This window comes from Rhinoraja longicauda, chromosome 2, assembly GCF_053455715.1.
Source record: "Rhinoraja longicauda isolate Sanriku21f chromosome 2, sRhiLon1.1, whole genome shotgun sequence".
Lineage (NCBI taxonomy): Eukaryota > Metazoa > Chordata > Chondrichthyes > Rajiformes > Arhynchobatidae > Rhinoraja > Rhinoraja longicauda.
In genome coordinates, this window is record NC_135954.1 from 13188579 (window position 1) to 13213990 (window position 25412).

Sequence of the window (25412 nt, forward strand, 5' to 3'; positions counted from 1 at the left end):
AGCCGGCCAACTATTACAAATTAGTACAATTGTGGCACTCCATCAACGCGGACACAAGCTAAATATTTCTTACTGTTTACCGGCAAATGGATGGAAAAAATCAACTTATATTTACATGGTAAATCTTACAGCTTTAAAATTTCTCAAAAGACTCTGCAGACAACAGGTTGTTGTCATTATAGACACAAAATGCTGGAGTAACTCAGCGGGACAGGCAGCATCTCTGAGAGAAGGAATGGGTGACGTTTTGGGTCAAGACCCCTCTTCAGCCATGACCGAGGGGGGCCTTAACTTAAAAGAGTGGAGGAACAGAGATGGGTAAATGAAGGGGGAAAAGACAAAATGTACTTGAAAATTTCAGAACAGATTAGATGTTCTCAACCCCATTCTCCTGCCTTCCCCCCACGGTTACATCATCAGGGCAGGCGTTTGCCAGGGATTGGACACGTTAGATGCAGGAAACATGTTCCCAATGTTGGGGGAGTCCAGAACCAGGGGCCACAGTTTAAGAATAAGGGGTAGGCCATTTAGAACGGAGATGAGGAAAAACTTTTTCACTCAGAGAGTTGTGAATCTGTGGAATTCTCTCCCTCACAAGGCAGTGGAGGCCAATTCTCTGAATGCATTCAAGAGAGAGCTAGATGGTGCTCTTAAGGATAGCGGAGTCAGGGGGTATGGGGAGAAGGCAGGAACGGGGTACTGATTGAGAATGATCAGCCATGATCACATTGAATGGCGGTGCTGGCTCAAAGGGCCGAATGGCCTCCTCCTGCACATATTGTCTATTAAAAGAGGTAATTTTCAGATACCAGCTATTTATTTCCAGAATATCTTTTTTTTTTAAACTGAATTAATATTCTGAAGTTGCCATGATGGGACTTGTATCCGCAAGTTTTTAATCTCATAAAACATTCATATCACATGCTGGTGTATTGCTATGGAGTATCTTAGGTTTTAGCTTGAATCGCAGTCACAGTGGAATTTAAAAAGAGTGAAACTGTCACAGCGGCACGGTGGCGCAGCGGTAGAGTTGCTGCCATACAGCACCAGAGACTCGGGTTCCATTCTGACTACAAGTGCTGTCTGTACGGAGTTTGTACATTCTCCCTGTGACCGCATGGGTTTTCACTGGGTGTTCTGGTTTCCTTCCACATTCCAAAGACGTACAGGTTTGTCAGTTAATTAGCTTTGGTAAAATTTGTAAATTGTCCCTCATGCAAGTCACTGGCCGGTGTGGACTCAGTGGACCAAAGGACCTGTTTCCACGCGTTATCTATAAACTAAACCAACTAAAGTTATTAGCTGAAGAATATTCTGAAGAAGGGTCTCGACCCGAAACATCACCCATTCCTTTTCTCCCGAGAAGCTGCCTGACTCGTTGAGTTGCTCCAGCATTTTTATGTCTACCTTCGATTTAAACCAGCATCTGCAGTTTTTTTCCTAAACATAAAGTTATTAGCTGCCAGGCCTGCTCCTCACGAGGCCCCTTGCACAAAGCATAGAAAATTCAGATGCTCTCACTATTTAAGGTCATACATCAAAGAATGAACTTGGATTTATGAATTGCCTTTCAGTACCTTACAAAACCCAGAGTGCTAGAGACCCTATAAAACATCTTTGAAGTTTATCCACTGTTGTAAAATGGTACAGCTGGCAATCAAAGTGCAATGCAGATCATTTGCAGTAATGCGATCACCACCACATGAACTACTTTAATGCCAGTGATTAGGGTAGGAGATCTCCACTGCTCTTTGAAATAGTGATAGGGTATCCTGCAAGAGTACACAGGGCCTCTCTTTAACTTCTCACCATAAAGACATGAAGAAAGTGCCTAGCAATGACCATGCAACTAGTGGTCTACAATCTGCTGAGGGAAACGCATTCCCTCCACATTCCCTGTAGACAAAGAACACAAAACAGTACACAGGAACAGGCCCTTCCGCCCACAATGTCTGTGCCGAACATGCTGTCAAGATAAATCACATCTGCCTGCACGTAGAAACATAGAAACATAGAAAATAGGTGCAGGAGTAGGCCATTCGGCCCTTCGAGCCTGCACCGCCATTCAATATGATCATGGCTGATCATCCAGCTCAGTAACCTGTACCTGCCTTCTCTCCATACCCCCTGATCCCTTTAGCCACAAGGGCCACATCTAACGCCCTCTTAAATATAGCCAATGAACTGGCCTCAACTACCTTCTGTGGCAGAGAATTCCACAAACTCACCACTCTCTGTGTGAAGAAATGTTTTCTCATCTCGGTCCTAAAAGACTTCCCCCTTATCCTTAAGCTGTGACCCCTGGTTCTGGACTTCCCCAACATCGGGAACAATCTTCCCGCATCTAGCCTCTCCAACCCCTTAAGAATTTTATATGTTTCTATAAGATCCCTCCTCAGTCTTCTAAATTCCAGCGAGTATAAGCCTAGTCTATCCAGTCTTTCTTCATATGAAAGTCCTGCCATCCCAGGGATCAATCTGGTGAACCTTCTCTGTACTCCCTCTAAGGCTAGAATGTCTTTCCTCAGATTAGGAGACCAAAACTGTACACAATACTCCAGGTGCGGTCTCACCAAGGCCCTGTACAACTGCAGCAGAACCTCCCTGCTCCTATACTCAAATCCTCTTGCTATGAATGCTAACATACCATTCGCTATCTTCACTGCCTGCTGCACCTGCACGCTTGCTTTCAATGACTGGTGCACCATGACACCCAGCATCTCCCCTTTTCCTAATTGGCCACCATTCAGGTAATACTCTGCTTTCCTATACTCACGCGATCATATCCCTCCACTCCCTGCATATCTGCCTATCCAAAAGCCTCTTAAAGCTACTAAAAAAAAACATCTTTAGCTTCTGCAGATTTGGCAATGTGAAATTGCCAAAGACAGGATCGAAAACAGTGACTTCATATAATGCAGTCACTTGGGATAGGTTGAGCAGGCTACGACTTTATTCCTTGGAGCGCAGGAGGATGAGGGGTGATCTTACAGAGGTGTCCAAAATCATGAGAGAAATATAACGAGTAAATGCACAGAGTCTTTTACACAGAGTAGGAGAATCAAGAACCAGGGGACATAGGTTTAAGGTGAGGGGGGCAAAGATTTAATAGGAACCTGAAGGTTACCATTTTTGTTACACAAAGGATGGGGGGTGTGTGGAACGAGCTGCCGGAGGAGGTAGTTGAGGCAGGTACTATCATAACTTTTAAGAGACATTTGGACAAGTACATGGATAGATAGGTTTAGAGAGTTATGGGCCAAGTGCAGGCTGGTGGAACTAGTGTATTTGGGAAATGTTGGTCGGCGTGGGCAAATCAGGCCAAAGAGCCGGTTTCCACACTGTATGACTCCATGATGTGGCAGGTGTACCAAAGAAACAGAGCAGAACAACTCACTGATGACAACAACTTCATCCACAGCTGTGCCAGCTGTCAGAGTGTAGAAATTATAAATATCTCTTGACACAGGAACATCCAAAATCTATCAAAAATTCAATTAAAATCAAAATAACATGAAAATTAATTACTTACATCATTAATGTTTCATTTATAGGGCAGCAGGGTGTAGTAGAGTTGGTGCCTTACAGCAAGGGAGACCAGGGTTCGATACTGACCACAGGTGCTCTGTGTATCGAGTTTGTACATTCTGCTTGTGACGGCGTGGGTTTTCCCCAGGGTGCTCTGGTTTCCTCCCACACTCCAAAGATGTACAGGTTAATTGGCTTTGGTGAAAAATTGTAAATTGTCCCTAGGATGTAGGATAGTTCTAGTGTACGGGGATCGCTGGTCGACACACACTCAGTGAGCCAAAGGGCCCGTTTCGGAGCGCCGAATCTCTAAAACTAAACGAAAACTTGACATTTTTAATTAAAAGGTTACCTGAAACTTATTATCCATAGAACCAGTATACTCCATTCAAATGAATAGTAATCTAACCTGGTGCAAATCCACCTCGCAGATTCCCCAGCGTAAATGTTGATGCTTTTCACCAGACTCCACGACAAATTCAACATAAGTCGGAAAATCACCAGTGGAACCCAGCCGACATTAACTGCTGTATTCATGTAGAAGTTCAAAACCGGCTGACATTTAGATTTTTAGATTTAGATTTAGAGATACAGCGCAGAAACAGGCCCTTCAACCCACCGAGTCCGCGCCGCCCAGCGATCCCCGCACATTAACATTATCCTACACACATTAGGGACAATTTTTACATTTTACCCAGCCAATTAACCTACATACCTATACGTCTTTGGAGTGTGGGAGGACACCGAAGATCTCGGAGAAAACCCATGCAGATCACGGGGAGAACGTACAAACTCCGTACAGACGGCGCCCGTAGTCAGGATCGAACCTGAGTCTCCGGCGCTGCATTCGCTGTAAGGCAGCAACTCTACCGCTGTGCCACCATGCCGCCCGTAAACTCGATCCAACACTGGAGATTACATATATCTGAGGAATGGTCTCGACCCGAATCGTCACCCATTCCTTCTCTCCAGAGATGCTGCCTGTCCCGCTGAGTTACTCCAGCTTTTTGTGTCTATCTTCGGTTTCAACCAGTTCCTTCCTACACATATATCTCATCTTTGGTTACAGGCCTCAGGGGTAAAGAGGAGCGGGGGGGGGGGGGGGGGGGGGGAGTGTATGGTGGACAGCACTGTGGTGCAGTGGTAGAGTTGCTGCCTTACAAGTCTCAGATCTTGTTATCATCAGTGAGTTCGATCCTGCCCTCGGACTCTGTCTGTACAGAGTTTGCATGTTCTCCCTGTGACCGTGTGGGCTTCCTCCAGCTGTTCCGGTTTACTCCCATATTCCGTGTAGGTTTGTGGGTTAATCTGTTTCTGTAAATTGTCTGGAACGATCCTACACAGAAGGGTGACCATTGGTCATCGTGGACTCGGTGGGCCAAAGGGCCTCAGCCCACGCTGCATCTCTAAAAATAAAACTAAAAAAATCCCAAAGTAACTGCTTATCTTAAGTGACCTGAAACAAAATGTAGAGGCCAAAAGAAACTTCTCGTTTTCATAATTCCCACCTTCAATTTCCTGTGTACTCATCTCTGTGTCCCTCCATTTCTGGCCTTGAACCGCCCTGATTTGTATCACCCATGCCCTTCCAGCCTCTAAGATTCCCCATCTAACAGTATAACAGTATAACAGAACTTTATTGTCATTCGGTATAAATACCGAACGAAATTTCAGCAGTCACAAGACACAGCAAAAAAGAAAAGAACACAGGACACACGACCCCAACACAAACATCCATCACAGTGACTCCAAACACCCCCTCACTGTGATGGAGGCAACAAAACTTCCACTCTCTTCCCCCTTCCTTCCTTAATCTCAGCCTCTTCACTCTATATTGCTCTTTCGACCAAGAACATTCATTTCTGACATTCGTCAGATTCTTGTAAATCCCCGTGGGACTTTTTACCACATTAAAAGCTTTTAGATTTTTTAATTGCAATCCCTCAGGATTGTCAATGATTTGCCATCATATAGGTTTTATGGCTTCTTAGGTATCCAATAAGGCCATTGTAGGTACCAACTACAGCCTCTGTCAGGATGGTGGTTGTGGTGGGAGACAGATACAATAGTAGTGTTTAAGAGGCTTTTAGATAGAGTGAAAAACGTTTTCACTCGGAGAGCTGTGAAACTGTGGATTTATTCACAAAATGCTGGAGTAACTCAGCAGGTCAGGCAGCATATCGGGAGAGAAGGAATGGGTGACGTTTCGGGTCGAGACCCTTCTTCAGACTGAAACTGTGTGAAACTGTGGAACTCTCTGTCTCAGAAGGCAGTGGTGGCCAATTCTTTGGAGGCTTTCATGAGAGAGTTAGATACTCTTAATGATAACGGAGTCAAGGGATATGTGGCCATTACTGTATTGCAGGAAGTGATGCAGCCAATTTACACCTTAAGAACCATAATAAAGACACAGAGTGCTGGAGTAACTCAGCGGATCAGGTAACATCTTTGGAGAACATGGATAGATGATGAAACGTCACCTATCCATGCTCTCCAGAGATGCTGTCTGACCTGCTGAGTTACTCTGGCAGTTTGTGTCTTTTTTTGTAAATCAGCATCTGCAATTCCTGGTTCAGCTTAGTTTGAGATAGTTTGAGATACAGCCGTGGAAACACCCCCTTCGGCCTACCGAGTTAGCACCGACAAGCAACTAACCATACACTAGTTCTATCCTACACACTTGGGAGCCAATTAACCTTCAAACTTGCATCTCTTTGGAATGTGGGAGGAAACCGGAGCACCTGGAGAAAACCCACGTGGTCACAGGGAGAACATACAAACTCCAAACACCCGTTGTCAGAATCAAACCCAGGTCTCTGGCATTGAAAGGCATCAGCTCTACTACTGCGCCACCACTGATAATTTTCATTCTAAAATAATGAACCAATCACTTCTTCCTGTCAATAGACAATAGGTGCAGGAGTAGGCCATTCGGCCCTTTGAGCCAGCACCACCATTCATATTCATATTTCATATTTCAGATACAGCGCGGAAACAGGCCTTTTCGGCCCACCAAGTCCGCGCCGCCCAGCGATCCCCGCACATTAACACTATCCTACACACACTAGGGACAATTTTTACATTTTACCCAGTCAAATTAACCTACATAACTGTACGTCTTTGGAGTGTGGGAGGAAACCGAAGATCTCGGAGATAACCCACGCAAGTCACGGGGAGAACGTACAAACTCCTTACAGTACAGCACCCGTAGTCAGGATCGAACCTGAGTCTCCGACGCTGCATTCGCTGTAAAGCAGCAACTTTACCGTTGCGCCACCGTGCCGCTTTCAATGTGATCATTGCTGATCATTCTCAATCAGTACCCCATTCCTGCCTTCTCCCCATTCCACCTGACTTCGCTATCCTTAAGAGCTCTATCTAGCTCTCTCTTGAAAGCATTCAGAGAACTGGCCTCCATTGCCTTCTGAGGCAGAGAATTCCACAGATTTACAACTCTCTGACTGAAAAAGTTTTTCCTCATCTCTGTTCTAAATGGCCTACCCCTTATTCTTAAACTGTGGCCCCTGGTTCTGGACTCCCCCAACATTGGGAACATGTTTCATGCCTCTAACGTGTCCAACCCCTTAATAATCTTATATGTTCAATAAGATCCCCTCTCATCCTTCTAAATTCCAGTGAATACAAGCCTAGTCGCTCCAGTCTTTCAACATAAGACAGTCCCGCCATTCCGGGAATTAACCTAGTGAACATGCAAGAATTATTGACTAGGTTACCAACAGTTCAAAGTGTGCCACAGGGTCAGTTTATCTAAAACGACAGGGTGACCTTTGTTTATTGTGTCCTTTGGACGACACTATCCACATTTTGTGTACTAAGCCAAAAGTTGCCAATATGTTAGGCTAGAACAAGGGCCATAGAACATACAAAACAGAAGACAGACACAAAAGGCTGGAGCAACTCAGCAGGACAGGCAGCATCTCTGGAGAGAAGGAATGGGCGACGTTTCGGGTTGAGAAATGCTCCCCTTTCCTTCTCTCCGGAGATGCTGCCTGTCCCTCTGAGTTACTCCAGCTTTTTGTGTCTATCTTCGGTTTAAACCAGCATCTGCAGTTCCTTCCTACACATACAACAGTACAGCACGGGAACAGGCCTTTCAGCCCACAGCGCCAAACATGATGTCAAGACCAACTCTTACCTACCTGCACATAATCCATATTCAGGTGTCTACCCAAAAGTCCCTTAAATGCCACTACAGTACCTGCCTCCACCACCACTATCCTGGGCAGCATATTCTAGGCACTCACCAACCTGTGCCCAAACATGTGCCCCACACATCTCCTTTAAACTTTGCCCCTCTCGCCTTTGCCCTCTCATATTTGATATTTTTATCCTTTGATAATTCTGTGCATGGAGAACACAACAAGAATTCTCCAGCGAAACTTCTAAATTCATTGGAGCATGCATCAATAATAGTGCGCTGAAGCCATTTAGTGCATTTTTTCCCCCATTAATTTCCCCAAGTTAATCACATAATGCGAAAACAGATGTTCTAGATGAAAATTTTCTCACTACTATGATCACATTGCTAAAAATAAATAAGTCCACCCTCAACCATGAGTCACTTTAAATAATAATGCCTTTCCAAACTATTAGGGTCCGTAGTATAAATATCGCTGGGGCAAGTTCCAATACTCAAATTCTACTCAAGTTTTCTTTACGTTATGCAATTTGCTCCCATGAGTTGTTGCAGAATGTGTCTAAATTTTAAAATGCTTACTTCCAGAAAAAGACCCAATAACTTTCATCAGGACGTCCCAGTGAGTGAAAATGAACCCCGAGTTCATTTCATACTGATCAAGAAGTTTTCCGTGTACTGTTTTGTTTACAGAGATTAAAACAAAAGACAAACAGTAACAAACGACCTGTTAAAATACACCGGTTGCACTCTCACCCCAGGCTTGTGCCTGCGTTTTATCTGGTTGGCAAGTTGTTTGTGTGTTCTTGTTCTTATAAAGAAACGTGCTTCAAATTAATCATTTGGGGGAGGGATTGAAGTTGTGAATGCAAGTAATTTGCCTCGTTCCTTCCAAGAAAGAACACAGCCTCTCCACTAAAGTAGTGGTCATTCTTTCCATTGCCTGCCTGCCTACCATTCTGCTCTGCAAGGGGGGGAGGGTTGCAAAAGAATTGGGACACCTCAGTTTGTAAGCAAGAGAGTTTCATGTCGTGATCCTTCTTCAGACTCCAGCATCTTGCTGTTACTCCAGCACTTTGTGTCTATCTGTCTTCCGTGCAAACCAGCTTCTGCTCTGTTATCTTTGATCTGCACTTCCTTCCTACACAAGGGGAGAGTTTCATACTGTGCGTTGCGTTGCGTTGCGTTGCAGGAGACTTTTGTTTCCTCCCCTCCCCCAAGTGTTTTTTTTTTCTAATGAAAAGTCAGTATCGAGGCCAAATCCAGCTCAGGGTTTGCACTCCACCCACTGGACGCTGGTGATGCAGCACGGTTTACTTGGGATCGGGGTTGGGAAGTGTTGGGAGGGGAGGGGAGGGGGGGGGGGGTGGTGTTGGGACGGTGCAAGTGGACCCAACATATGGCCGCGTACCGCGCGCGCCCCACGACTTCCCCGGGACTCCCTCAGCACCATTTTACACTCTTGTTATTGTTTTGTCCCCCCCCCCCCCCTCCTCCTCTCTCTTTAGACAGGGGAGGGGGGGATGCAGCAATAAAACAGCAGCAATTGCAATCGATCCGCCGAGAGGGCCCGATTGCAAAATGCCTAATGCATGCATGCATGCATGCACCGGTCTCACTCTGAATTCTTCAATGCATTGCAAGAAGAAAGAGACTTGGGTCGGAGCGGACTGAGCTGGAACAGTGAGTGAGTGAGTGAGTGAGTGAGTGAGTAGCGAGGTGTCTCTCTCTGCTCTGCTCTGGGCAACTAGTGATCGGGATACAAGATGTTGCAATGTGTTGCAAGCGGGGGGAGAGCACACGAGGCCCAGTTGCAAAATGTAACTAGTGATATAATGCACCGGCTCGTGGATGGGACCCCGCACAAACATCAATACAAACAAATTTATTTGTTTTTTAAAAAAAACACTTGAGTTAAAATCCATTCGCTCCCACTTTAGGTTTATCAATAATTCATTAAAGCAAACGTCAATTTCACCCGCGCAAAAAGCTAGATGCTGACTTTAATTATTAACCCGATTGCTCTGTACAGGTCTGAAAGAAGCGATGACCTACCTACCTCCTAGTGCAGCCGTCTTCTCCACCATCTCAGCCCCAGTAGCTGTGCTGCTCTCCCTCTACCGCTGTCACCCGTGCACGCCTCCTGCTGGTCACTCCCTCCAACTGGCAATCAAACCCCCCCTTTCTTGAACAAATGACCCATATTCAACTTTTGTTTTTGGCAGAGGAGGAAAATTAAAAATCAACAAAATGTGTGTGAAGCAGATATTTTCATCAGTGAAGGCAGCACTAGATTTCTGGTTCGCTCGGGTGTTGAGATGCACGGGACATTTAATGCAGTGGCATTTAATAAAAATACATTTGGACAGGTATATATGGATAAGAAAGATTTAAGAGGGAGTAAACACAAAATTGCTACAGCAACACAAAGGGGCAGGTAGCATCTGTGGGGAGAAGGAATGGGTGACATTTCGGGTCGAGACCCTTCTTCAGACTGTATAAGAAAATAACTGCAGATGCTGGTACAAATCGAAGGTATGTATTCACAAAATGCTGGAGTAACTCGGCAGGTCGAGCAGCATCTCAGGAGAGAAGGAATGGGAGACGTTTTGGGTCGAGACCCATCTTCAGACTGATTCACACAAGATTTAGAGGGATACTAGACCAAGTGGACCCGTTGGGCCCAAACCTCTCCTCTCCCCTCCCCCTGCCCCTCCCTCCACCCCCACTCCCCTCCCCCTGTCCCCCCCTCCCTCCACCCCCTCCGTCCACCCCCCTCCCCCTCACATCCCCCTTCTCCTCCATCCCCCTCAACCCCCCTTATCCTCCCTCCTCTCCCCCTCCCTCCCTCCCTAGGAGATAGATTTAAACTTTAAAATGTGAATAATTTAAAAATATAACACCGATTTCAATGAAACATCTTCATTAGCACCAAAGGGACGACGGTGAGTAAGGTGGGCCTAAAATTGTTGCGCTATCGTGTACCGTTTTGGCTGTAGTTCAGGAACAAACAAACAAACAAACAAGAGTTTTAGTATATAGATGGGCCAAGCGCAGGCAGGTGGGACTAGTGTAGATGGGGCATCTTGGTCAGCATGGCCCAGTTGGGCCGAAGGGCTCTGACTGCCTGTTGCGGATATGGTTCAGCGATATCACAGTAAACCCTTACTATCAGAAGGTTGGGCACCGGAATCCAACGGCAAGGTTTCAAGGGTTTCAAGGTCAGTTTATTGTCACATGTACCAATTAAGGTCCAGTGAAATTCGAATTACCATGTGTTTGAATGAGAAATGTACACTAACTCTCCGCAGCAGCACCAAAGCTGCACAATTGCAGTGCCAATCCATCAGAGGAGGAGTATTGATATTGGTTTATTATTGTCACATGCATCAAGAAACGCGAATGTTGTTCTGGGATTGACGCAAAAGAACCTACATCCCTGTTGAAAAGTAATTGAACTGAAATATTAACTATTTCTTTACAGCTTTTCCAACATTTTCTATTTTCATTTCTAATTTCTATAATTTCTGCGGTGTTTTGGTGTGGCGTCCTATTGCACTATTTTGAAGAATAGAGGCGAGACCTGGACAACTATCACGTAATCGTTCCAAGGCTATTATCTGGTCTTTACCACATTTGTTTGTGGAATCTTTGCATTGAAATTGGCTGTCACATTTCCTGCATCTCAGCAGTGAATACACTTCAAAACACTAGGTGGAAACATAGAACATAGAAACATAGAAAAAATAGGTGCAGGATAGGCCATTCGGCCCTTTGAAGCAGCACTGCCATTCAATATGATCATGGCTGATCAACTAAAATCAGTACCCCGTTCCTGCTTTTTCCCCATATCCGTTGATTCCTTTAGCCCTAAGAGCTAAATCTAACTCTCTTGAAAACATCCAATGAATTGGCCTCCGCTGCCTTATGTGGCAGAAAATTCCACAGATTCATAACTCGCTGGGTGAAAAAGTTTTTTCTCGTCTCAGTCCTAAATGGCCTACCCCTTATTCTTGAACTGTGGCCCCTGGTACTGAAGGAACCCGGCAAAATCTGGGGAGGGAATGGACAGGCAACATTTCAGATTGGGATCCTTTATCAGTCTGAAGAACGGTCCCAGCTCAAAACATCGCCTGTGCATTCCCTCCCCAGATGCTGCATTACCCGCCAGAACTTTGTGTTTTGCTCAAGGCTCCAGCATCTGCAGTCCCTTATGTTCACACTTAATAAGAATGTCATCATTCAAAATGCTTTAAGGTATTCTGTGGTATAGACAATAGACAATAGACAATTAATAGGTGCACGAGGAGGCCATTCGGCCCTTCGAGCCAGCACCGCCATTCAATGTGATCATGGCTGATCATTCTCAATCAGTACCCCATTTCTGCCTTCTCCCCATACCCCCTGACTCCGCTATCCTTAAGAGCTCTATCTAGTTCTCTCTTGGATGCATTCAGAGAATTGGCCTCCACTGCCTTCTGAGGCAGAGAATTCCACAGATTCACAACTCTCTGACTGAAAAGGTTTTTCCTCATCTCAGTTCTAAATGGCCTACCCCTTATTCTTAAAATGAATGAAATGTATGTATGAAAGATACAATATAAATGCAAACATCCTTCTGCACACCTGAGTGAAATAAATTGGCATTCATTGGTTTAATCAAAAATGGTGCACTTGCATTACCCGCTTTGACTTAGCTTTCCCAGGCATGAGAGGGGACACAGGCTACTTGCAGTAAAGGATTGTTCTTGTGACATTGAATTTATCCGTAGTCGGGCCATTAGCCCAGAAGGAAAATAGAATCTTATGCGGAGAACCATGGCGCAGAGACAATACATGGTAGGAAACTTGCATAAGAATACCCTCCCACCATTCTGAGCTCCCTGTCTCAACCCTTTCACTGCAGAATACCTGATTCTTCCAAACACAACAACTGAGGAAAGAATATTGCAAATCAAGTCTTGACCATTTTCACAGTCCCACTTGTGGCTGATTTTCGAATGGTTCAGACAAAGACCTGGGAACAGGTTGCCTTTCATCTATGTGTCCTCTTATGTCTATCGGTGTATCCCACCGTTCCCTTCGCCCCGTTTGCATGCCTGGCCTCCCCTTCGATGTGTCTGCACAGTTCACTTCAACCACCTCCTGTGGGAGCAAGTTCCACATTCTGCACTTTGTGTAAACAAGCTTCTTCCAATTTCCCAGCTAGGTTTCTTGGCTACTATCTTACATTGATGGTATGTAGCTATGCTTCTTCTCACAAATGGAAACATTTTTTCAAAATATATCTTCATTTTTAAAGGTCTCTATTAGATCACCTTTGATTCTTCCTTCCCAAACAGGAAAGAGTTCCAATCAGTTCGTTATTTTTATTTCAAATCTACACTTTATTCATATTGCAGTCAATACAACAGGTATGTCTTTTTCTACATTCATTTTACCATCAGTTCCATATATATTCTCTTACAATTTGTCACTGCAACTCATGTTTCCTCTTAAACAATGCACCCATGAACTGTTTGAGAGTCTTTATGGAGGACTTAGCCCCTTGGTATGGCGTTGAGCAAGACCCGAGACTGTGGTCTTCCCCAGAAAGGCTTTGGTATTGGTGTTGGTTTATTATTGTCACATGTACCAAGATAGACAATAGACAATAGGTGAAGGTGCAGGCCAATTGGCTCTTCAAGCCAACACCGCCATTCAATGTGATCATGGCTGATCATTCTCAATCAGTACCCTGTTCCTGCCTTCTCCCCATACCCCCTGACTCCGTTATCCTTAAGTGCTCTATCTAGCTCTCTCTTGAATGCATTCAGAGAATTGGCCTGCTGAGGCAGAGAATTCCACAGATTCACAACTCTCTGACTGAAAGATGCAGTGAAATGTTTTGTTTAAGTGCTGTCCTGTCAAATCGCTCTGTGCACAAGTACAATCAAGTCATCAACAAGTCCAGCAAGTAGTGCAAAGAGAAAAATACCAGTGTGCAGAATATACAAGAGTTTCAGTATTACAGTGTTACAGTTGCAGAGAAAAGGTCCAATGAGATAGGTTGTAAAATTGGGACTGCACCCTAACCTATGGGAGGACTGATCACTAGTCTGATAATGGCGGGACGAAGCTGTTCCTAAACATGGTAGGATATGGTTTCAAGCGCTGGTATCTTTTACCTGATAGGGAAAGAAGAAGGGAGAATGACCAGGGTGTGAATGGTCCTTGATTATGTTAGCCGCTATCCCAGCATGGGCAGCATGAAGTGTGGATGGAGGGTTGATGAGGAGGGTGGATGGTCTGTATGATGGCCTGGTTACATCCATAACTCTCTGTAATTTCTTGTAGAAATTGCCAAACCAAGTTGTTATACATCTCGATAGGATGCTTTCCAAGGTGCATCTGTGGAAGTTTAGTTTAGAAATACAGGCCCTTTTGGCCCACCCGGGTCCACGACGACCAGCGATCCCCACACATTAACACTATCCTATACCCACTGGGGACAATTTTTTTACATTTACCAAGCCAATTAGCCTACACACCTGTAGGTCTTTGGAGTGTGGGAGGAAACCGAAGATCTCGGAGAAAACCCATGCAGGTCACGTGGAGAACGTACAAACTCCGTAAAGACAGCACCTGTAGTCGGGATCGAACCCGGGTCTCCGGCGCTGCATTCGCTGTAAGGCAAAAACTTTACCGCTGAGCCACCGCGCTGCACCATGTTGGTAAGAGTCATTGGAAACATGTTGAACTTCAATAGTCTTCTGAGGAAGTAGAGTGTTGATATACCTTCTTAGCCAGGACAAATTGTCGGGGATATTTACATCTTGAACTTGAGGCTTGTGACCATCTCCACTTCAGCACCATTAATGCTCCTTGGCCATGTACACCTTGTTTCCTAAAGTTAATAACTAGCTCTGTCATCTTGCTAACATCGAGGGTGAGGTCGTGGTCTTGACACCATTTTACCTACTCCCTCCATCTCCTTTCTGTACTCCGTCTCACCGTTGTTTAAGATCTGCCTCATTACCCTGATGTCACCTGCGAACTTGCAAATTGAGTTAGAGTGGAATTTGTGAGTGCAAAAGGAAAATATAGTAAGGTGCTGAGAACACATCCTTGCGAGGCACCGGTGTTGAGAATTATCATGGAGGATGTCTTGTCTCTTATCCTTACTGAACGTGGTCTATGGTCAAAGATCCAGTGGCAGAGTGGTGTGCTGATTCCAAGGTCTATGAGTTTGAGGATGAATTTGTTTGGGATTGTAGTATTGAAGGCAGAGCTAGAGTCAATGTGGTCCAGCTGGTTCTTCCAGTTAGGAAGAAGACTGAGAAGTAGGACGTCGAGGGTGGTTATCTCTGGACTGCTGCCTGTACCTCGTGCTGGTGCGGGCAGGAACAGAGAGATCGGGGATATGAATGTATGGCTGAGGGGCTGGTGCAGGGAGCAGGGATTTAGATTTCTGGACCACTGGGATCTCTTCTGGGGTAGGGGTGACCTGTACAAAAGGGACGGGTTACACCTTAACAGCAGGGGGACCAACATTCTGGCAGGCAGGTTTGCTAGTGCTACAAGCGTGGCTTTAAACTAAGTAGTGGGGGGGAGGAGTTGACAAATTGGGAATATGGAGATGGAGTTAAAGGGGAAGCGAATACAGGAGAAACTGTAAAGGACTCTCGTATGAATGGGAAGGGAAGTTCTAGAAGGGATATGGGAGTAAGGTCAGGGCCAATTGTGACCGGTGTGAGAGGGGAGGTAAATACCGAAGTTAAAGTGTTGTATTTAAATGCGCGAAGTATAAGAAATAAAGTGGATGAGCTTGAGGCTCAGTTAGACATTGGCAAGTATGATGTTGAGGGAATCACTGAGACATGGCTACAAGAGGACCAGGGCTGGGAGCTGAATATTCTGGGGTACACAACGTACAGAAAAAACAGGCAGGTGGGGAGAGGGGGCGGGGTAGCTCTGTTGGTAAGGAATGATATTCACTCCCTTGCAAGGAGTGACATAGAATCAGGAGATGTAGAATCAGTATGGATAGAGATGAGGAATTGTAAGGGTAAAAAGACCCTAATGGGAGTCATCTACAGGCCCCCAAACAGTAGCCTCGACATAGGGTGCAAGTTGAATCAGGAGCTAAAATTGGCATGTCACAAATGTAATGCTACGGTGGTCATGGGAGATTTCAACATGCAGGTAGACTGGGAAAATCAGGTTGGTAATGGACCCCAGGAAAGAGTGTTTGTGGAGTGCCTCCGAGGTGGATTCTTAGAACAGCTTGTACTGGAGCCTACCAGGAAGAAGGCAATTCTGGATTTAGTGTTAGGTAATGAACCTGACCTGATAAGGGGACTAGAGGTAAATGAGCCATTAGGAGGCAGTGACCACAATATGATAAGTTTTACTCTACAAATGGAGAGGGAGAAGGGAAAATCGGAGGTGTCAGTATTACAGTATAGCAAAGGGGATTACAGAGGCATGAGGCAGGAGTTGGCCAAAATTGACTGGAAGGAGGCCCTAGCAGGGAAGACTGTGGAACAGCAATGGCAGGTATTCCTGGGAATAATGCAGAAGTTGCAGATCAATTTATCCCAAAGAGGAGGAAAGATTCTAAGGGGAGTAAGAGGCACCCGTGGCTGACAAGGGAAGTCAAGGACAACATAAAAATAAAAGGGAATAGCAAAGAAGAGTGGGAAGCCAGAGGATTGGGACTCTTTTAAAGAGCAACAGAAGATAACTAAAAAGGCAATACGGGGAGAAAAGATGAGGTACGAGGGTAAACTAGCCAATAATACAAAGGAGGATAGTAAAAGCTTTTTTAGGAATGTGAAGAGGAAAAAAATAGTCAAGGCAAATGTGGGTCCCTTGAAGACAGAAGCAGGGGAATTTATTATGGGGAACAAGGAAATGGCAGAAGAGTTGAACCGGTACTTTGGATCTGTCTTCACTGAGGAGGATACAAACAATCTCCCAGATGTTCTAGTGGCCAGAGATCCTTGGGTGACAGAGGAACTGGAGGAAATCCACATTAGGCAGGAAAAAGTTTTGGGTAGACTGATGGGACTCAAAGCTGATAAATCCCCAGGGCCTGATGGTCTGCATCCCAGGGTGCTTAAGGAGGTGGCTCTAGAAATTGTGGACGCATTAGTAATTATTTTCCAATGTTCTATAGATTCCGGGTCAGTTCCTGTGGATTGGAGGGTAGCTAATGTTATCCCACTTTTCAAGAAAGGAGGGAGAGAGAAAACGGGAAATTATAGACCAGTTAGTCTGACATCAGTGGTGGGGAAGATGCTGGAGTCAATTATAAAAGACGAAATTGCAGAGCATTTGGATCGCAGTAACAGGATCGTTCCGAGTCAGCATGGATTTACGAAGGGGAAATCGTGCTTGACTAATCTACTGGAATTTTTTGAGGATTAACTAGGAAAATTGACAGGGGAGAGCCGGTGGATGTGGTGTACCTCGACTTTCAGAAAGCCTTCGACAAGGTCCCACATAGGAGATTGGTGGGCAAAATTAGAGCACATGGTATTGGAGGCAGGGTACTGACATGGATAGAAAGTTAGTTGACAGACAGAAAGCAAAGAGTGGGGATAAAAGGGTCCCTTTCAGAATGGCAGGCAGTGACTAGTGGGGTACCGCAAGGCTCGGTGTTGGGACCGCAGCTATTTACAATATATATCAATGACTTGGATGAAGGGATTAAAAGTACCATTAGCAAATTTGCCGATGTTACAAAGCTAGGTGGCAGTGTGAATTGTGAGGAAGATGCTATGAGGTTGCAGGGGGACTTGGACAGGTTGTGTGAGTGGGCGGATGCATGGCAGATGCAGTTTAATGTGGATAAGTGTGAGGTTATCCACTTTGGTGGTAAGAATAGGAAGGCAGATTATTATTTGAATGGTGTCAAGTTAGGAAAAGGGGACGTACAACGTGCTCTGGGTGTCTTAGTGCATCAGTCACTGAAAGGAAGCATGCAGGTATAGCAGGCAGTGAAGAAAGCCAATGGAATGTTGGCATTCATAACAAGAGGAGTTGAGTATAGGAGCAAAGAGGTCCTTCTGCAGTTGTACAGGGCCCTAGTGAGACCGCACCTGGAGTACTGTGTGCAGTTTTGGTCTCCAAATTTGAGGAAGGATATTCTTGCTATTGAGGGCGTGCAGCGTAGGTTTACTAGGTTAATTCCCGGAATGGCGGGACTGTCATATGTTGAAAGACTTGAGCGACTAGGTTTGTATACACTGGAATTTAGAAGGATGAGAGGGGATCTTATCGAAATGTATAAGATTATTAAGGGGTTGGACATGTTAGAGGCAGGAAACATGTTCCCAATGTTGGGGGAGTCCAGAACCAGGGGCCACAGTTTAAGAATAAGGGGTAGGCCATTTAGAACCGAGATGAGGAAAAACTTTTTTAGTCAGAGAGTTGTGAATCTGTGGAATTCTCTGCCTCAGAGGACAGTGGAGGCCAATTCTCTGAATACATTCAAGAGAGAGCTAGATAGAGCTCTTAAGGATAGCAGAGTCAGGGGGTATGGGGAGAAAGCAGGAACGGGGTACTGATTGAGAATGATCAGCCATGATCACATTGAATGGCGGTGCTGGCTCGAAGGGCCGAATGGCCTACTCCTGCACCTATTGTCTATTGTCTATTGTCTATTGTTATGGAACACGCTTATTATCTTCGTCAGCACGTATTTCTTTTCATAATCACCGATGAGGTCCATGACACCAGTGGCATTCTCATTTAGGTTGGCCACAGAGTTTGTGGGGGCTGCACTGGACTTCAATGCATCCTTCAGCACTGTACTCCTGCACCTTTGAATGTGCCTGTCAGAAACATTCAGTTTAGTTTATTGTCACATGTACAGTGAAAAGCTTTTGTTGCGTGCTAACCAGTCAGCGGAGAGACAATACATGATTACAATCGAGCCATTTACAGTGTATAGAGGAGATACATGATAAGGAAATAACGTTTAATGCAAGGTAAAGCCAGTAAATCAAAGATAGTCCGAGGGTCACCAATGAGGTTAATGCTCTCTAGTTGTGATAGGATGATTCATTTGCCTGATAACAGCTGGGAAGAAACTGTCCCTGAATCTGGAGGTGTGCATCTTTACACTCACTTATGGACAGGTCCTTACATGAGGAAACAAACAGATTTCAGTCAGACCAGTGTCAAGATGGCACGGTGGCGCAGTGGTAGAGTTGCTGCCTTACAGCGAATGCAGCGCCGGAGACTCAGGTTCGATCCTGACTACGGGCACCGTCTGTACGGAGTTTGTACGTTCTCCCTGTGACCTGCGTGGGGTTTCTCCGAGATCTTCGGTTTCCTCCCACATTCGAAAGACATACAGGCATGTAGGTTAATTGACTGGGTAAATGTAAAATTTGTCCCTCGTGTGTGTAGGATAGTGTTAATGTGCGGGGATCGCTGAGCGGCACGGACTCGGTGGGCCGAAGGGCCTGTTTCCGTGCTGTATCTCTAAATCTACATTTTTTAAAAATCTAAGATGGAGATTTTCTGTCATCAGTTGATGTTGGGCTCCCTGGGAATAGCCCATAGAGCTCCAGAGGGTGAAATTCAAAACAGGTGAGGGGGGTGGGGGAGTGATTAGCAGATGGGTGGAGTAAGTGACACAGACTAGAGTTGAAAACATGAGCTCATCTGCCATCCCTGATCCCATATTTTCCCTTGCATGCCCCCCTTTCCCCTCCCCCTGTCTCCCAAACACCCCTCCCCGCCTGCCTCCACCTATCATTTACCAAGCTTTGCCCCACTCCCGCCTCTCTTTTCCAGCCTTCTCCCCCTTAGTTCATCAGATTTTAGATTTAGATTTTAGATTTAGAGATACAGCGCAGAAACAGGCCATTCGGCCCACCGAGTCCGCACCGCCCAGCAATCCCCACACATTAACACTATCCTACACACACTAGGGACAATTTTTACCCAATCAATTAACCTACATACCTGTACGTCTTTGGAGTGTGGGAGGAAACCGAAGATCTCAGAGAAAACCCACGCAGGTCACGGGGAGAACGTACAAACTCCGTACAGACGGCGCCCGTAGTCAGGATCGAACCTGAGTCTCCGGCGCTGCATTCGCTGTAAGGCAGCAACTCTACCGCTGCTCCACCGTGCAGTCAGTCTGAAGAAGGGTCCTGACCGGAAACATTGTCTGTCCATTCCCTCCATCGATGCTGCCTTACCCTCTGAGTTCCTCCAGCACATTGTGTCTTGCTCAAGATTCCAGCATCTGCAGTTTCTTGTGCCTCCATAGTAAATAGTTCATTTTATTATTTTTCTCTCTTTTTGTGTTGAAACCAGCAATCAAAACATTCTACCACTTGCTCTTGCCCTCTTGATTTTACGATCTTTTATTTTGTGTATATTAATATGCTTTAGTGAGAAAAAATGGATTACCTCATAAATGAAATTATGCAATGCAAATAACACACGTAATCAACTTATTTTTAATATTTAATTATCAGATACTTTCAATGAAGTTAGTTTGTATAAAGGATTAGACCACAATTTGAACTGGTGTTTAACTCATTTTGTTAGCAAGGCCTTGCTTTACTTCTAAACCGGCACGGTGGCACAGCGGTAGAGTTATAGACAATAGACAATAGGTGCAGGAATAGGCCATTCGGCCCTTCGAGCCAGCACCGCCATTCAATGTGATCATGGCTGATCATTCTCAATCAGTACCCCGTTCCTGCTTTCTCCCCATACTCCCTGACTCCGCTATCCTTAAGAGCTCTATCTAGCTCTCTCTTGAATGTATTCAGAGAATTGGCAGAGTTGCTGCCTTACATCGAATGCAGCGCCGGAGACTCAGGTTCGATCCTGACTACAGGCGCCGTCTGTACGGAGTTTGTACGTTCTCCCTGTGACCTGCGTGGGTTTTCTCCGAGATCTTCGGTTTCCTCCCACACTCCAAAGACGTCCAGGTATGTAGGTTAATTGACTGAAAAATGTAAAAATTGCCCCTAGTGTGTGTGTAGGATAGTGTTAATGTGCGGGGATCGCTGGGCGGCGAGGACTCGGTGGGCCGAAGGGCCTGTTTCCGCGCTGTATCTCTAAATAAAAAAATATGTAATAAACCGTCTTTCGCTTGAATCTTTTATAATAAAGAGTGTAAAGTATCAAAATGCAATTTGCTTCGCGGGTAATTCTTACGAACTCAGTTCCAATTCATTGACTGATTAGTTTATCATGGGCTGTCGGGATGGCACATTCCAATACTGCTCTCACCACATTTCCTGCTTCAGCCCGTTAGGAACCTTGGCACCTTCCTCCGGGAATTCAGCCAGGTCCGAGGCAACGTTCCAACAAGAAAAGTCAGATCCACAGCCAAACATTCAGTGACATATGTAGTTCAGAGGGACCTTACACAACCAAGCACGTCTTCTGCACATTAACTGTCAGCAGGCAAGTTTTTACCCAGTTAATGAAACCATTTCCCAGTCCATACTTCTCTAATACTTTAAATAAAAAATCCCATTCTAACCTGTCAAATGCCTTTTCAGCATCTAAAGCAACTGCCACACTTAATTCATTTCTTTTCTGTGCTAAATGTAAAATACTTATAAATCTTGCTACATTATCAAATATTCTCCTTTTTTTGACAAATCCAGTTTGGTCCTCTTTAACCAGCTTAGGTAAAAATTCTGCCAATCTCCTTGCCAAAAGCTTAGCAACTATTTTATAATCTGCATTCAACAATGATATTGGTCTATAAGAAGATGCTTTTAAAGGGTCTTTCCCTTTTTTTGGAATTACGGTTATAATTGCCATTGAGAAGGATTCTGGTAATGTAGAAGTTTTTTCCGCTTGATGTATCACTTCCATAAATACTGGTAACAACAAATCTTTAAATTTTTTATAGAACTCAGGCGGGAAACCATCTTCCCCTGGTGATTTATTACTTGGTAAAGAATGTAATACTTCCTCCACTTCTCTCAAAGTAAAGGAGGCATTTAGTCCCATCTGCTCCTCATTAGAGATTGTTGGTAATTGTATCTTGGATAAAAAATTATTTATCTTAATTTCATCCTTTTCAGATTCAGAATGATACAGATTAGTGTAGAATTGCTTAAATACCTCATTGATTTCTCTAGGTTTATAAGTAATAATGTTTTGATCTGTTCTAATTGAATTTATTGTTCTTAATATTTGTTCTTCTTTCAGTTGCCATGCCACATTAACTGTCAGCAGGCAAGTTTTTGAGATCTAAAAGGAACCAAGATACTGGCTCTTGACTGTGAACATGGAAGAAAGAAACAGCCATCCAAAGTTCTATATTTCAAGAGTTCCATAGCCCAATGATTCCAATCCTGTGAAGTTCATGTGCAAAACAAATAATCTACTCAAGCATCAAATGTGGCTTGCAGGCTTTGATGAGTTTGTCAATGAATCTTCATGGTCTGATAGATTGAAAGAGGAATTTACTACTTACATCTGCGCAGTCATTCTGAAGGAATCCATTTAATTCCTTGTTAAGTGAATTGTTTCAGTGTTAGGAATATTTTTTTTTGTCAGGAGGCACACATTTACCAAATGGGAGTTGGACCCACTGTAATCACCTATTCTGATATTGGCCAATATTACGTTAGTCAGGACAACTTAATTAATGATGTCGAAACAGATACTGGTTTTCTCAATATAAGGACACCCTTCTTCAGAAGGGTCCCGATCCGAAACGTCACCTATCCATGTTCTCCAGAAATGCTACCTGACACACTGAGTTACTCCAGCACTTGGTGCCTTCCTAAAGGGCCTGTCCCACTTAGGCGACTTTTTTGGCGACTGCCGGCGACTGTCAAAGTCGTAGCAGATCACCGAAATTTTCTTTTACCTGACGACAATGACCACGACAATGCCGAGTCAGGTCGAGATCACAGCGTCTTTGGAAACATCGCAAAATTCCCACGCTGTCAATGTTTCTCCGGCGTCCTAGTTTGCGCTGAAATCACTGACAAGTCGGTAAGTACTTGAGAGTTTTGAACTATAACATCTTGTATGGATTACTTAAAAACTAAGCTTCACTGTAACAAGGCATAAACTGGATTTACTTCCAGTTTACTAATAGCTGTATCTTAAAAAGTGGTTAAGTGGATTTTTGTGAAAAGTGTGTGGGCATTCTTTGAAAATGTATGGGAGATGCATATCTGGTTTCTGGGTTGCATATCTGGGTTGGGAGCCCACTTTAAATGTAATGGCTGATGGCCATAAACATCGCGAAAATTCCCACGCTTACCTGACCGTCAAACTGTCGCCTCCAATCTACCTGTCAAATGTCCTGACGGTAAATAAATTGGTTAAACACAAGCATTTTATGGTATTTTGAAATGACTTTACTTAATTTAATATTATGTGCTTCTAAATGCATCTAAGAGAACCTAGCAAACCTGGGGACAACATGCGACAGCGCCCGCAATAAGCAACGATACCTGGCGACAAGCCAGCTGTCGCCGAGAAATTTCACTCCGGATGATTTCTCAGCGACGCGCTGAGATCCACTACGATTCTTGGAAGACTCCTCACGATCATGCCCACGACACCCCAGCGAACTGTCGGCGACAGCCTAGTCACCGGCAGTCACCTTAAAATCGCCTAAAGTGGGACAGGCCCTTTAATTAATGATGGTAGGCTCTTAGCTGGAATTCCACTTCTAATGGAAAGCTAACCTTGAGAGTGAAAGAACAGTTCTTATCAAATTGGTTGGCAATGTTCAGAGCAACCAAAGAGGATGCAATTAAATAAAAATCGACCGTGGTTGTATTTCATAGTAAACAATCGTTTCAATCCTATCGTCCATTTCAGAATGGAAATTTGTCATAACACAATTGATTAATATGGGTGTCAGAGGTTAAGGGGAGAAGGCAGGAGAATGGAGTTAGGAGGGAGAGATAGATCATTCATGATTGAATGGCGGAGTAGACATGATGGACCAAATGGCAAAATTCTACTCCTATTCCTTATGACCTTAGAAACATATAAACATAGAAAATAAGTGCAGGCGGAGGCCATTTGACCCTTCGAGCCAGCACTGCCATTCATTGTGATCATGGCTGATCATCCATAATCAGTAACATGTGACTGCCTTTCCCCCATATCCCTTGATTCCACTAGCCCCTAGAGCCCTATCTAACTCTCTTTTAAATTCCTTCAGTGAATTGGCCTCTACTGCCTTCTGTGGCAGAGAATTGCACAAATTCACAACTCTTTGGGTGAAAAAGTTTTTCTCACCTCAGTTTTAAATGGCCTCCCCTTTTTTCTTAGACTGTGGCTCCTGGTTCTGGACTCCCCCAATATTGAGAACATTTTTCCTGCATCTAGCTTGTCCAGTCCTTTCATAATTTTATACATCTCAATAAGATCCCCTCTCATCCTTCTAAATTCCAGTGAATACTAGCCCAGTCTTTCCAATCTTTCCTCATATGACAGTCACGCCATCCCGGGCATTACCCTCGTGAACTTACGCTGCATTGCCTCAATAGCAAGGATGTCCTACCTCAAATTAGGAGACCAAAACTGCACACAATACTCCAGATGTGGTCTCACCAGGGCCCTATACAACTGCAGAAGGACCTCTTTACTCCTTTACCCAAATCCTCTCATTATGAAGGCCGACATGCCTTTTTCAATGGCTGTCTGCACTGCCTGTTATACTTGCACGCTTACCTTATGACAACAAATTCCAAATTCCCATAATTTATATAGACTTGCTGTTGTTAGAGTAAATATCTCAATATACTTTGTCACCTCCAATTCTCAGTCCATGAAGTAGTTAGAAAGGATAAGAAAAATGGCTGTAGAATTTAATAACCTGAAAATTAAAAATTAAAAAAATTTAGTTTAGAGATACAGCGTGGAAACAGGCCCTTCGGCCCACCAACGATCACCTGTACACTAGTTCTATCCTACACACTAGGGACAATTTAACTAAGCCAATTAACCTACAAACCTGCACATCTTTGGGATGTGGGAGGAAACCAGAGCACCAGGAGAAAACCCACGCAGTCACAGAGCAAACTCTGTAAAGATAGCCCCCCTTGTCAGAGATCCTGGAAAAACTCAGCAGGTCTGACAACATCTGCAGAATGAGAAACTGTTATTGTTTCAAATCTGGGATGCTCTATCAGAAAAGGGAAAATGAGAAATGCTAATTTTCAGTAGCAGAATAGGTAGGATAGGGACGGGCAGAACAAAAGTGATATCTCTAACAGGGTGAGACCTGATGACTTGGTCACCATGCTTTAGGAAAAGTGCCATTAAACTCTAAAGAGTACAGGGTACATATGAGGATGTTGCCAGGACTCAAGAACCCTGAGCTATTGGGAGAGATTGGCCAGGCGAGGAGTTTATTCTGGGGAGTAATTTTGTTTTAGGTGTAAAAAATTCTGAGGGGAATAGATAGTGTGAATTCACTGGGTCTCTTGCCTAGGATAGGAGAATCAAAAACTAGAAGACATAGAGTTAAGGTGAGAAGGGAAAAATGTAATAGGAACCTGAAGGGCAACTTTTTGACACCCAGGACGGTGGGTGTACCAAAGCTGTTGTCAGAGGAAGTAGCTGAGACAGGTACAATAACACATTAAAAGATGTTTATACAGGTACACAGACAAGAAAGGTTTAGATGTATATGGGCCAGGAATGAGCAAAATAGACCAGCATGGGTGGGACACCTTCGTCAGCATGGAAATATTGGGTCAAAGGGTTTGCTTCTGTT

At 44.5% G+C, this 25412-nt stretch overlaps 1 protein-coding gene across 4 annotated transcripts in view; it reads right to left on the reverse strand.

The window, feature by feature from the left end:
* The window catches only part of elmo1 (engulfment and cell motility 1 (ced-12 homolog, C. elegans)), a 308339-nt gene extending 298514 nt beyond the window's left edge, over positions 1-9825 (reverse strand). For 3 of the 4 annotated variants that reach the window (XM_078415056.1, XM_078415031.1, XM_078415048.1), the window contains exon 1: positions 9744-9825. The gene's annotated coding sequence lies outside the window, so the exon portion shown is untranslated. Of the gene's footprint in view, positions 1-9739 lie in introns of all 4 variants that reach the window. The other variant, XM_078415037.1, reaches the window with a different exon arrangement.
* Positions 9826-25412: the final 15587 nt, after the last annotated feature.